General features: G+C 50.4%; 1 pseudogene; it reads right to left on the minus strand.

Moving 5' to 3' along the window:
* LOC149327633 (neprilysin-4-like) overlaps nucleotides 1–12,855 on the minus strand; it is a 35,082-nt pseudogene extending 22,227 nt beyond the window's left edge.
* Between the last annotated feature and the right edge of the window lie 1,439 nt (nucleotides 12,856–14,294).

The raw sequence follows: 14,294 nt of genomic DNA on the forward strand, positions 1-14,294 counted from the left end.
AAGAAAAGTGATTGGCTGTTTGGATGCCGCAACTAAATGTTCAAGAAGCGCTTCAGTGCCCTCTCTGTACAGTATGAGTTCCACCAACCTGCTTGTTTTTTTTTGTTTTTTACTAGTCAAACGGAGAACATTCGTCAGCACAACTCATCACTTGTTCATTTCGCTTATCCCCGGCACACTAGTATCCTCCGCAAACGTCCTATACCGTTCTAATCATAGAGTTTCTTACTATTACCTAGAGGGAAAGCTGGCAGCCCGTCTATGGGAGTTATCATGGCGACCCCTCGAGACCACTTCAGCCACCATGAGCGCTCAAAGCATCATGGGGCGGTGAGCTACTTGTTTCGGAACTGCAACTTTTGGCCAAAAAATAATAAAAAAATAAAGGTGTTTGATAACTACAAACGTCCTAACATTCAATATTTTGTCTAATGATGGCAACAAACGAGCAGAATAGCGTTTAAGTGCAAAGTTTGCCCAAAATAAGAGACAACTCGCTCTCCTATTGGCCAAGTAATGAACACAATAAAAACTAATATTTCGTAATTAACGGGCGCACTTTTAAAAGTAAATATGTTTTCAAAAAAATGTTTTTGCTTAAACGTTATAACAGGCTTTTAATGGCATTTCGGAAAAGTGAAATCTTTTATTGGCGTCGTGTGTCGTCGCGTTTTCATTACTATGGGTTTTGCACACTGCGTTCGCGCGAAAGTCGTCTGAGCACACACGAACAACGTTTTCGGAATGAAACCTCTTAGTAGTGCCACTCCGTGTTCCCGAAAAACTACGACTGTCTCGCAACAAGTAGCTCACCGCCCCATGATGCTTTGAGCGTCCATGGTGGCTGAAGTGCAGCGCCGCCAGCTTTCCCTCTAGGCAATAGTAAGAAACTCTATGGTTCGAATGGCCCCTCGGTTATCTAAGTAGGACACTAGTGAATGTCACGTCCCGGTGAGTCATCAGTTTCATACCTCCGACAGCTGGGTGTCGCTCTTGTTACGGGCTCGCGTGAAAGCGGCGAACGCCACCTCCATCGCTGGAATCTCGGGGAACACGCTTGCCTCGCCGCTGGGCAGACAGCCGAGCACGCGTACGGCGAAGAGGGGCTTCACCGTCTCGCTCAGCCACGACGACACGATGTTTCCGCGGGGGTCAACCTGCCAGCAAAAAACAGTTTTTGTTTTTGTCCAAAAGACGCGCTTTGTCCAAGAGGTGCCCTCGGGGTGTCTATTGCCAACGGCCACCCTCGGTCATCATGGCCGTCAAAGCGTCCTCGAACTTCTTTGCTCCCGAGACCCGTATGATATCTATTTCGCGGCTACCTTCCACGCGAGTCTTGAAAGCCTGATCTGCCTAGGTATTTTCGTCACCATCGCCATTATGCGCTCATTTCTGACAGTTCTTTTCTTCATACTTGTAAAGTTTCTGGAACGCACCAACGTAGACATTATTTAGCTCATCATATGGCGTCAATAAGAGAGAAATGCTTTATACCTGTACTCCGCCTCATGAAACCGGAAAGACATGTCAACTACACAATCCATGCAGCTATAAGGAGGAAGTAGTTTTCAGGATTAGTGCAAAATGTCGTCTGGGCATTGTCAGAAAATCCTGACTTTTGACCTTTCGTTCCCCTTTCCTCGAGGAATGTCCTGCACGTCCCATAATGCACAAAATCCATTAAATCTATCCCCTAGTTCGCTCAGTAGCTAGCGGCATCTAGATCACGCCGATATTCCGTTAACACCTCCATCAACTTATCACAACATGAAATAAGGAATGTTAGATTTTTTGTCGTTCGAACTTCTACTTGCCGCAGCTTCCCGTACCTTGCCTTCCACAAGCTGCGAGTATTTTTGAGCGCTTGCTTCCTTTTCTGTTGTTTTAGACACAAAATGATTCCGCGCGTTATAAAGGTCAGCCTTAGAAAAACAGCACCTCGAACATCAGCTCGAAGAACAGTAGCTAGATGATTTATGATATTAACATAAATGCATTCCAACTCGCTCAGCCCAACATTTTTCTTCGTCGAGAGCCTTAACTAATCCACGTTCATGCGGCTAACTAGCAGTGCTTTCATGTCGTCCTTCGAACAGATATCTTTCAAGGATACATTGCCTTCATTATGCATGGGCAGGCTTTCAACCAGCCAATCGATGCGCGCACCGAACTTACCTGCACGCCCTCCGTATCCAAAGCTCGGAGCAACTCTTTGGCGTAGAAATACCCCAGGCCGCCGTACAGCATTGCCTTGGTACCGTCCTTGTAGTAAACAGGCGGCGCCAGGGCTCCCAGGGAGAGCGACAGATAGTTGGTCACATGCACGTACTCGATGTACGGCTGCTCGTCGCTGCCGCGGATTCGCAGCTCTTGAAGGCCGGCGTCGGAACCAACAAGACCTCGCAGGGAGCGCCGAGTGGCGATCCAGTAATGGGCGAACGAGGAGGCACTGTCTGCGAAATCGTCGTACACCTCTTCCAGTCCGTAACGTAAGAGTAGCGCAAAACCAGGACGACGGACACAAGGGGAGAGAACACACACCAACAACACAGGCGCTAACTTCCGACTGACGAAGAAAACCAAACCCAACCAAACTTCCGACTGACTTCGTGAGTCGGAAGTTTGGTTGGGTTTGGTTTTCTTCGTCACTCGGAAGTTAGCGCCTGTGTTGTTGGTGTGTGTTCTCTCCCCTTGTGTCCGTCGTCCTAGTTTTGCGCTACTCTTACGTTATGGATCAATACCGACTTGCCCAAATTTCCACCCTGGTGAACCTCTTCCAGTCGCTGCTTCGTGATGAAATCCTTGTCCGGCCACAGCACCCTGCGCATCTTCTTCAGCTTATCGGCGGCCATCTGCCGGGTCTGATTGTCCAGCCACGACGCAGCCAGACTCTTCTCCATGGCCATCTGCGAGAAGCCGGTGGTCGCCGTGTATGCTTCCGTCGTAATCACAGCGCATTGCAAACAACCAGTCACTATAGCACGCTTCGGTTACCACTTGCCAGCTGGCACGAAATGCGTAGCAGTACTTTCTTCACGTATATGCGTACACAAGGCTCACAAACAAACCTCTCTAGTTTCAGCTCAGTACAGCGGTAATCTCTAACGCCGGCAAACTTGATAAGCGCCCTTTTCCGTTCGGCGTCCATTGTGCCGCAGTACGACAGCGCTTTCTACACAAAGGTAACGTTCTTCGGTCTTCCCTCTCCAACATCAACGTTCCATCGAGTTATGGCAGAAGCGTTAAATGGTAAAGCACGACATGCAGAATAACGCAACCGCACACACGGAAAAAAAATTGAACCTACTCTGAGGCAGCGATCGAGCGTTAAATGGTAAAGCACGACATGCAGAATAACGCAGCAGCACACACGGAAAAAAAATTCAACCGACTCTGAGGCAGCGATCGAGTACCGAGCGAGAGCTCCGAGTTTTTCCAGTGGTACATAAAGCGTTTAGCAATTGTAATAACGAATTTGTGTATGCATTTTTTAGTGACGACACAACGTGGCCCCTTATGTGCATCCGTTAATGCAACCCATACGTAGCACCGCCTATCGATCGGATATTGCATCGTGATCACGTGGCGTGTATCCGTGATCTGATATATCTGCTACAAATTCGTTATATCGACATTTTACATTGCAAACGACATTCTCCTAGATACATAACAAGACGACTAGTCATTTGAGACCACCCGAAACGTTCTTCGTCGAATGGTTCGGCCGCAGTGCCCGTTTGAATGATCACGGAAATTGTTTGGGATATCAAAGTTCGTCGGTACGAATTCCTATCGCTCAAGTAGCACTTTTGTTCTTCATAAAATGCCGGGTCGTTTGATACCACTCCGAACCTTCTGCGTCAACTAAGTGGTCCACAATCTATATACGAATCGTGGTGCTAAGTGACCCTACTTCAATATTCCAAATGTACAGCGAAATGAAAGTAGTTTCATTTCGCTGTTTGCGGCACCCGAGTGCATCTGATGGTATACGTTGCACCCGACGTAGTTGTACGGTAAGCTACCCTGGTGGGCACCACCTTAGTTTTATAGTATGGCGGCCGTCTTAGTAACGTGGTATGTGTATACATTGTTGTCATCCGATGGTTAGCTTTGCTTCCGCTGTTTTGAAAAACGACCTTCGATTTCAGAATAACGCGAACTTGAGGAACGCCAGTAGTAGAGCTAAAGCTCTAAAATTCAGGAGGCACTTTGGCTCTCTAAACTGGTGCAAGGCGAAAGCGTTTCCTGGGGCACTGGGTTTTATTGTTGTTTTCTTTTCTGATTTTTAATTTTGTTTCGTTCTTATCTTTATTTTATTTCTGTTCCTTTTGTTATTTTCATTTTTTATTCATTTTTATTTATTTTTTTATTTTTACTCCTTCATTTCTTTTATTATATTTATAAGACCCAAGCATTCACTAGATAAGCCTTTATTCATGGTCAAAACCTGCGCCTTTGTGGCGGAGTGGTGGCGTACCGCTTCAAATGCCGAAGGCCCATGTTCGATTCCCGTCCTCAACACAGTTTTTGTTAAAGTAGTGACGCCGAAATGCGGGAAAATCTGCCGACACGGCTGCTAAAGACAGTATGAGGCATTAAACGCTTTCGCCTTAAAAACACACAGGAGTTGCTAGACATACATCCTTCGTTCGAGTTCGTTCTCGCCCGGGTTTCCTCTTGCGCTTCAATATATTGTCACGTTGTAGTGACGGCAGTCCAGTGGTCAGGAAGACACCAACTAGTCTTGGAAACGACGCTCTTTATTTGGGCTGACTTGCGCCCGCAAAAGAACTGAATCACTCGGCGGCGGCGTAAGCAACAAACGTGCTCGTCGGTCGTCGAACTACTAATGGCCGCTGCTCGCGGCATCGTTCAATTTAAAGCCCGCAAGGAAACTTCGAGACAACAGGTCGAGATCATCTAGAGTAATCTGGAAACACGTAGATACAGCTGTTCATGGCTGTGAACAATCGAGATTAGACCGGTCGCTTCTCGCGTCACGAACAAAAATGATAACACCCCGCGGCCTTGCGCGAACGAACGGACGCTACAAAGATATGTGGCATTACCCCCCTCCCAAAGAAGCATCGTCTCGATGCTTTAAAATGAAAAGAAAACGGAGAATGCGAACTTCGAGTCCTTTAGCGTTCATAATATGGCTTCAGGCGTACGACATGTACAACTTCCGGGCGTGTGCGGCGTCGCTGAGGTGCTGTCGTGCCGTCGGGGATGACTTCATAGTCGAGGTCACCGATGCGACGGAGAACCCTGTACGGGCCAAAGTAGCGTCTCAGCTACTTTTCACTCAATCCACGGCGGCGAACTGGCGTCCATATCCAAACACGATCACCTGGCTTGTAATGCGTGGCTCGTCGGCGCAGATTGTAGCGTCGGGCATCGGTGTGCGGCTGGTCCTGAATGCCAAGCCGCGCAGGTCTTCGGGCTTCCTCGGCGCGATGAAGGTAGGCGGTGACGTCGAGGTTGTCTTCGTCAGAAACGTGCGGGAGCATTGAGTCGAGTGTTGTCGTGGGCTTCCTGCCGTATACCAGCTGGAATGGGGTAAACCTGGTTGTCTCCTGGACGGCAGTATTATAGGCGAAGATCACGTAGGGCAGAATGGAGTCCCACGTCTTGTGTTCGGCGTCGATGTACATGGAGAGCATGTATGCGATGATCTTGTTCAGACGGTCTGTGAGTCCGTTGGTTTGTGGATGATAGGCAGTTGTCCTCCGATGGCTTGTCTGGCTGTAGTTTAAAATGGCTTGCGTCAGCTCCACTGTAAATGCCGTACCTCTGTCTGTGATGAGCACTTCGGGGGCGCCGTGTCGCAGGAGAATTTGTTCGACAAAAAATTTTGCAACTTCTGTTGCGGTACCGCTAGGCAACGCTTTTGCTTCGGCGTAGCGGGTCACGTAGTCGGTGGCCACGATGATTCACTTGTTCCCTGATGATGAAGTCGGAAAGCGGCCGAGGAGGTCCATCCTAATTTGCTGAAAGGGCTTAGTTGGAGGTGGTATGGGGTTCAGGAGTCCGGCTGGTCTAATTAGGGCGTTTTGCGTCGCTGCCACTCACGGCACGTTTTCATGTCATGGGAAACGTCGGTAGCTAGCCGTTGCCAATAGTACTTCTCCTGGATGTGGTGCAACGTGCGAGCAATCCCGAGATGCCCTGCAGTCGGCTCATCATCACATGCCTGCATAATTTCTTGCCTGAGATTTTTGGGCACGACAAGAAGATGCGCTGTCCTGTTGGGCGCGAAGTTCTTCTTCAGGAGGACATTATTGTGAAGGACAAAGGACGACAGTTGGCGCTTAAACCCTCGGGGAGGCGATGCGGTCTTGCCTTTCAAATAATCAACTAGGCTTTGCAACTCAGGATCCGAGCGCTGCTGCTGCGCGAAACTGCGGGCGCTTACCGGTCCTAGGAAAGGATCGTCGTCTTCCTCTTCCGGTGCTGCGTCTACGGGGGCTCGCGATAGGCAGTCTGCATCGGAATGCTTGCGGCCAGATTTGTAGACTACAGTTATGTCGAATTCTTGAAGAGGCAGGCTCCAACGAGCAAGGCGGCCGGAGGGGTCTTCCAAATTGGCCAGCCAGCACAGAGCATGGTGATCGCTCACAACCTTGAATGGTCGTCCGTATAGGTAGGGGCGAAATTTGGACGTGGCCCAAATAATGGCGAGACATTCTTTCTCTGTCGTCGAATAGTTGGCTTCGGTTCTCGACAGTGAACGGCAAGCGTACGCGATAACTTTCTCCTGTGTGCCATTTTTCTGAACGAGGACCGGTCCTAAGCCCACACTGCTTGCATCGGTATGAACTTCGGTTTCGGCGTTTTCATCGAAGTGCCCGAGCAAAGGAGAGGACTGTAAGCGGCGTTAAAGCTCCTTGGAAGCTTCCTCTTGCGGCCTTTCCCATTTAAAAGGCACCTCAGCCTTGGTAAGTTGGGTCAAAGGTTCAGCGATGCGCGAAAAGTTCTTGACGAATCACCGGCAATAAGCGCACAATCCAAGGAAGCTGGGTATAGCTTTCTTGACATTAGGTTGCGTAAACTCTGCGATCTAAGCCGTCTTCTCGGGTTCTGGGCGAACTCCATCCTTGCTTACAACGTGACCAAGGAACAGCAGCTCCTCGTAGGCGAAGTGGCACTTCTCTGGTTTCAGGGTCAAGCCTGAAGACTTGATCGTTTCCAGCACTATCCGAAGCCTTCTGAGGTAGTCTTCAAAGCTTCAGGAGAAGACAACAACGTCATCTAAGTAGAGACAAGGCAAATCTGCCACTTCAAGCCTGCAAGCACCGTATCCATTACTCGCTGGAACCTCGCTGTGGCAGAGCAGATGTCAAATGGCATCACCTTGAACTCGAAGAGTCCGTCTGGCGTGATGAACGCAGACTTTTCGCGATCTCTTTCGTCGACTTCAATTTGCCAGTAGCCGCTCTTCAGGTCCATCGATGAGAAGTACTTAGCGTTGCACAGCCGGTCCAATGTATCGTCGATGCGGGGGAGGGGGTAGACATCCTTCTTCGTAATGCTGTTCAAGCGGCGGTAATCGACGCAAAAGCGAAGGGTGCCGTCTTTCGTTTTCACTAGGACGACTGGTGCTGCCCAGTTGCTCCTTGATGGCTGGATAACGTCGTCACGAAGCATTTCATCAACTTGCTTGCGGATAGCTTGGCGTTCTAGCGGCGATACGCGGTAGGGGCTCAGTCGCAGTGGCCGGGCGTGTTCATCTGTGACAATGCGGTGCTTGGCAAGCCTGGTTCGTCGCACCTTCGATTCTGATGAGAAGCAATCGCTGTACTTTTGAAGAAGACTGCGTATTTGGTCTTGTCTGCTCCGTGGTAATGCTTGGTTGATATCAAACGTTGGTTGATGGCGTTGGTCAGATGGTTCTACGAGTTGGTCGGGTAGGGCAAATATGTCTCTGATGCCTGCCAGCTCGTTGAGGAAAGCGATCGTCGTACCTTTGTTTAGATGCCAGTATTCTTCGGTGAAGTTGGTTAGCAACACCTGGGCTTGGCCATTTCGATTTGGGCGACTCCCCTTGCGACGGCCAGTCCTCGATCCAGGAGTAGCTAGGGGTTCCCCTCGATGACGCCTTCGGTAGTTTCGATGTCTCCAGTACCTATACAGGCGAGAACACTTGATCGGGGTGGCACGCTCAATGCTTCGTCGAGGACGTTTAAGGCAACGTGATGAGTCGCTGTCGTCGCTGCAGATATGGCTTTGTCCGTGGAAAGCTTGATCGACTTAGATCGAAGGTCGATGATCGCTCGATGTTCATTCAGGAAGTCCATTCCCAAAATCACGTCTCGCGAGCATTGCTGTAGAATCAGGAAGGTTGTCCCATAGGTTCTCCCGTTTACAGTAACTCTCGCGGTGCAGCGTCCTGACGGCGTAATCAGGTTGCCACCTGCGGTGCGGTTCAGTGGGCCATCTCAAGTTGCTGTTACCTTCCTGAGTCGGACAGCGAGTGGGACGCTCATGACAGAGTAGTCAGCTCCCGTGTCGACCAGGGCAGTAACCGCGTGACCGTCGACCGTAAATTCAAGATCACTTGTTCGCGTTCTCGTATTGTACGTTGTCTTCGGTGTCCGATCTCGACTTCGTCAAGTAGGGAGGCTGCGGTGGGCGTACTGCGACGTTACTTCACTGGGCAGCGGTAAAACCTTCAACTCTGGCCGCGTCGTCGTCGTCGTCGTCGGTGTTGTCGTCGTAGTTGAGGCATGGTCTTGAGTACTCGTCGATGGAGGATCTTTGTCATTGTGCTTAGAAGCAACCTCACCTCGAGAAGCTGTTTTATTCAGTTTACCCTTCGGGGGTTGGGGAGCGTCCACGCACGGCGTATCCTCGGCTAGGAGATACAAAGTGCTGGGACGATGGCGACGGGGAACGTGACAGGCGGCTCGGCGATGAGCATTCTTCCCGACGCAAAAACTCTTCGATTTCGGCTGGTCGCTGGCCGGGTCGCGGTCGTGGGGCGTCGTAAGAGAACCCTCGGATGCCCAGTCTTCTGTATGGGCAGTGTCGGAGGATGTGACCGGCTTCGCCACAGTGGAAGCATAGTGGGCTGCGCTGGTCGGGAGTTCTCCACTCGTCGCGTTTCCTCGGCTGTGTGCGACGCTCGTAGGACGGGCGGATTGGGGCGAGAGTGCGGCGGTCCAACGCAGCTGGTTGAGTGCGATAGGGGCTTGGGTCCCGTCGTCGAGGTGCAGGATGGCGCACAGCTGCGGCGTAAGTCATGGCTGGGGGCTGCAGAGGCTGCGTGGGTGTCGGCGTCACACCCAAGGCCTGTTGAACCTCATCCCGGACGAGGTCAGTGAGCGATGAAAGCTGCGGCTGCGTTCCCGTTGGCAGCAACCGTCGCAGCTCTTCTCGCACAACTTGACGGATAACCTCCCGCAGGTTTTCGTTGTTAGCGGTGTCCAGGCAGTTTGATGAGAAAACGCGCTGCTGGCGGTCTTACTGGCGGGCTTGGGCATCAAGTGTTTTTTCCATCGTGGATGCCTCTTCTACGAATTCCGCGATGCTTTTTTGGGGGGTTACGGACGAGGCCGGTAAAGAGTTGTTCTTTAACTAATCGCATAAGCACCTTGACCTTTTTTCTTCCTTCATGCTCGAGTCGGCACGCCGGAAAAGACGCTTCATCTCCTCAGTGTACACTGCAACGGTCTCGTTTGGGTGTTGTATGCGAGACTGTAGCAGCTGCTGGGCTCTCTCCTTTCTCACGACATTTGTGAAAGTCTTGAGAAGCTGCTTCTTGAAGGTTTCTCAATCCGTAAGGCTAGCGTCCTCATTCTCAAACCAGATTCTTGCTTGTCCCTCCAAGGCGAAGAAGACGTACCTAATTTTCATGGCGCCGTCCCAGTTGTTAAAGAGAGCCACACGGTCGAACTGTTCGAGCCATTCTTCGGGGTCGGCGCCAGGCGAAGCGTCGAAGGTTGGTGGCACCCGGGGCTGGTGAAAAATTACTGTAGTCGTAGTCTGGGGCAAGCTCATGGTGGACGTTGCTACTGGCTTTCGCTTCTGAGTAGGGTCCGGCAGAGTCCCGAACTCAGGTGCATCCCCTAGCAGACATCGGCTTGCGCGGTGAACTGGAGTCACGTCCTCCGGTGAATTGCTCAAAGGGCTGGCGTCACGACTTGCAGGGGGTGACCGGTACATGGAAGGCTACCCAACACCTCCACCAGATGTCACGTTGTAGTGACGGCAGTCCAGTGGTCAGGAAGACACCAACTAGTCTTGGAAACGAAGCTCTTTATTTGGGCTGACTTGGGCCCGCAAAAGAACTAAACAGCACGGCAGTGGCGTGAGCAACAAATGTGTTCGTCAGTCGTCGAACTACGAATGCCCGCCGCTCGCGGCATCGCTCAATTTAAATCCGCCAAGCAAACTTCCAGATAACAGGTTAAGATCATCTAGAGTAATCTGGAAACACGTAGATACAGCTGTTCATGGCTGTGAACAATCGAGATTAGACCGGTCGCTTCTCGCGTCACGAACAAAAATGATAACACCCCGCGGCCTTGCGCGAACGAACGGACGCTACAAAGAACGGACGCTACAGTCTTGGAAACGAAGCTCTTTATTTGGGCTGACTTGCGCCCGCAAAATAACTGAATCACTCGGCGGCGTCTTAAGCAACAAACGTGCTCGTCCGTCGTCGAACTGCGAATGGCCGCTGTTCGCGTCATCGTTAAATTTAAAGCCCGCAAGGAAACTGCGAGATAACAGGTCGAGATCATCTAGAGTAATCTGGAAACACGTAGATACAGCTGTTCGTGGCTGTGAACAATCGAGATTAGACAGGTCGCTTCTCGCGTCACGAACAAAAATGATAACACCCCGCGGCCTTGCGCGAACGAACAGACGCTACAAAGATATGTGGCAATACGTAATCTGCCACCAACAAGCCAAAACTGCCGCTTGGCAATACATGTTTTCTCTACTTACCTGACGCTGCCATCATCCCTTTTAGTCTCCATTGTCTAAAAGCTTTCAAGACACATCAATTAATATTCTTTTCGCTACACATCACGCGACCCCACTAGGCACTTTTAAGTGTCAATATCTCAGTTCTCTTGCGAAGGGTCTAGGTCACTGCGTTACGATTGCTCATACATCAAATGAAAGAAATGTACTCCTTTGTGACCTATAGAGCTAGATGTAGAGGGTAGGCACATTCTCCATTTATTTCCTTGCCCTGTTTATTATCATGAATGACAATCTGATGGCACTGTGATCCCTATCAACAAGTGCCAATTATGATAGTGTTGTGATCTTTGTCTACAATTGCCCTTACAAATACACTGCGTGCCATGACCTGCAAGCCGGAGTACTATAAAAAAAATTGGGGGGGGGGGGGGCACTTAAGCTCCGCATTAAGGGCATTACGCGATAGCTTTGGTGGGTTTACGCCCATGTATGCGTAATTGGCGATTCTCGACTTCACATTCCAAGATACATGGGAATCCTCATTCTGCTCCTGCCGAAATGGTACAGTTGTTAAGCGATGGTTCAGCGATGGCAGGTGGTACTATCGGTGGGGCTTGTACGGCCCAGGTTGCTCCTCGTGGACAGCTTCCCATAACCAGTCATTAATGCCACTACCAACTGGCACGGTGGTCCGTTTAATCACAAACAGGTGGGCAGGTTGTGATAACTCACAGGGTCACGTGACCTAGGTGCCCACCTAGCTTGCTTCTCAGGAAATGTTTCGCTGATAACGACGTGGACACCGAATTTTACGCACAACGGGAGTCTTAACACTGTCGCGGTAAAACTGTTTTGGTCAGACCTTTCTTCAACTAGCCAAGCGCGCTCCAATTAAATATTTTCCCGGTCACCAGGAGGGTGACTTCGCAAGAGCCTCATACCTACTGTATGACGGAGGCTGTTTCTGCACTGCCTCTACAGCTTTAGGCAATTCGTCTCACCCGTCACAGGCTGACTCGCTTTGTGACCAATTCCTGTAAGCAGTAATGGTTATCTATCCAAGGCAACCTTCAACATACCTTCAGCATGCCTGCCAGGTGACCGTCGATGCGGCGAGGCTCCTCCCCCGAAAAGTGCGCAACCACGGCGGCGGAGGACACCAGCAGCTTGTAGCTGGCCTAGACCTGGGCGGCGCAGAAGCGGAGCCGCTCTTCTCTCGCTCGCAGGGTGCTGCCATGGAGGATGAGCAGGACGGCGCCCGGGTTGGCGACGGCTGCGTATGCGCACAGGAACAGCCACGCCAGGTGGCACCGCACGGTGATGTCTCTGGTGTTCTCGAAAATCTTTAGTACAGCGTCCAGCAGGACCATGTCGCTGAAAAGCATCAGGTCGTCCATCGTCAACGGCGTATCGATAGCCAGCATGGTGTCAATAGTATCTTTAATGTGTGCCGCCTTAGCCAGCTTCGAGTGGCTTTTCAATTCGCGCAGCGGGAACACAGCTGGAACGCCGGCCTCCCACGTCGACGACCGGACGAGGGTGTGGAATACGTACTGGATGATCTTGTAGTCCTCCTCGATCCTCCCAGAAGGCGGCAGTCCATTTGTGGCATTAGCAAAAAGTTTAAAAATGTCAGTGTAAACTTTTTTAAAGTGTTTTTTCGGTATTTGTCCGAAGAGAGCTCTCCAGAATGGCATCACGCCGCTAGGAGTAAACAAGATGCGCCGCTTCTGGTGGTCCTTCTCTGCTATCGGGAGCAGCTTCAGCGAAAACCAAAGATTTACATTCCAATTGAAGTACCTTGAGAGAAGCCCACATATGTTCGGGATCTTCGGGCCATGCGAGGCCGTGCTCGCGCATAAATTCTTTGACGACGCTGACTTGCAAGTCCGTCTCCGCCAAGCAGCTGTTGAACATGGCTGCCGCCTTCCTCAGCACCGGCGGCTGGTCGGCACTCTTTTCTACTGTATCGGGCAGCTTGCTTAGCCACGACATTTCCATGTCAGTGAGCACGGAGCGGGACAGCTCAGCGAACTCCTTGCGGGGCATCCATCGGCCGCAGACGTGGGCAGCGAAATCGTGGCAGGGGTCCCCGCTCCTGTCCAGCTGGCTCTCAATGAGACTCCTGCCGTAAGAGTTGGAGAAATTGGCCTTGAAGTCCCCAGATAAGCGGTAAACACTGCTATTAAGTGTGGTAAGTTTTCAGAACAGCATGCGTCAAAATAAAGTACAAAAGCAGCACAGAGAAAAAATGACGCAGTGAAAAACAACACCGGTAAAAGACAGCGCACGCCAAAACAGCACGGTGACAATATAGCACCGCGAAAAAATAGCACGACGACAGAACAGCGCAAGGAGAAAATAGCGCCCGCCAAAATAGCACGGTGACAAAATAGCACGGCGAAAAATAGCACGGCGACAGACCAGCACACGCCGAAACAGCACGGTGACAAAAAAGCACAGCGAAAAAATAGCACGGCGAGAAAAAAGCACAGGGAAAGAACAGCACGCGCCAAAACAGCATGGTGAGAAAATAGCATAGCGCAAGAATACCACGGCGACAGAACAGCGCGAGGAAACAACAGCACGGCTACAAAACAGCACAGCGTAGTACGATGGAACACTGCTGCGTGGTTGAATTATCATAGCCATAAGCGCAGACGGTAAATCAACACATACGGCTGCGACCTTTGAAGTTCATGCTTGCTCGATCACAGGCTCAATAAGGAACAGGGTAGGGTAATGTTCGCGATTTCAAATTTTCACTTTTTTCTGGCGGGTAATAGAATGGCTACCACTGAAGTTTTTCTGGAAGCATCGATTCTGCGGGTTGACCATCGTGGTGCTGAATTCTGGCAAATGCATCCGACGTAGGTCTCTGGGTGTACCACAATTTCGCATCCTTCATTGCCCAATTGGGCTTGAAGTTTGGGAGCGTGCAGCAAAAACAAAAATAACACGGGGAACGATATGGTAATACAGAGTTTTGCTTCACTAAAGACAGCAGGATAAGCCGGTCATAAGTAATTTATTTGATGATCGCTTTTTAATGGAAGGAAGTTCGGCTCGATATCTGAATTCTATGGCATGAAACTGAAATTAGATGTCTATTATCCTTTACACACTTTCGTTTGTCTTTTATTTTCTTTGTTGCAGTTGTCAGGTGCCATTTCAATGCTTTGGAACTTGAAAACTTGGCGCCAGAACGGTACGAAGCAGAAAACAAAAATGATAATACATCACTGTGAATTCGAACAAAAGACGCGCTAAGCTTCCCGATGCCTTGGAGCACTGGCTATTGCAGCAGCCTCTCGCTCTCCCTCTTCTAACATCTAGCCTGTCTAGCTATCCTTTAG

The sequence above is a fragment of the Amblyomma mixtum genome, chromosome 10, assembly GCF_055824585.1.
Source record: "Amblyomma mixtum isolate Tamu chromosome 10, ASM5582458v1, whole genome shotgun sequence".
Taxonomy (NCBI): domain Eukaryota; kingdom Metazoa; phylum Arthropoda; class Arachnida; order Ixodida; family Ixodidae; genus Amblyomma; species Amblyomma mixtum.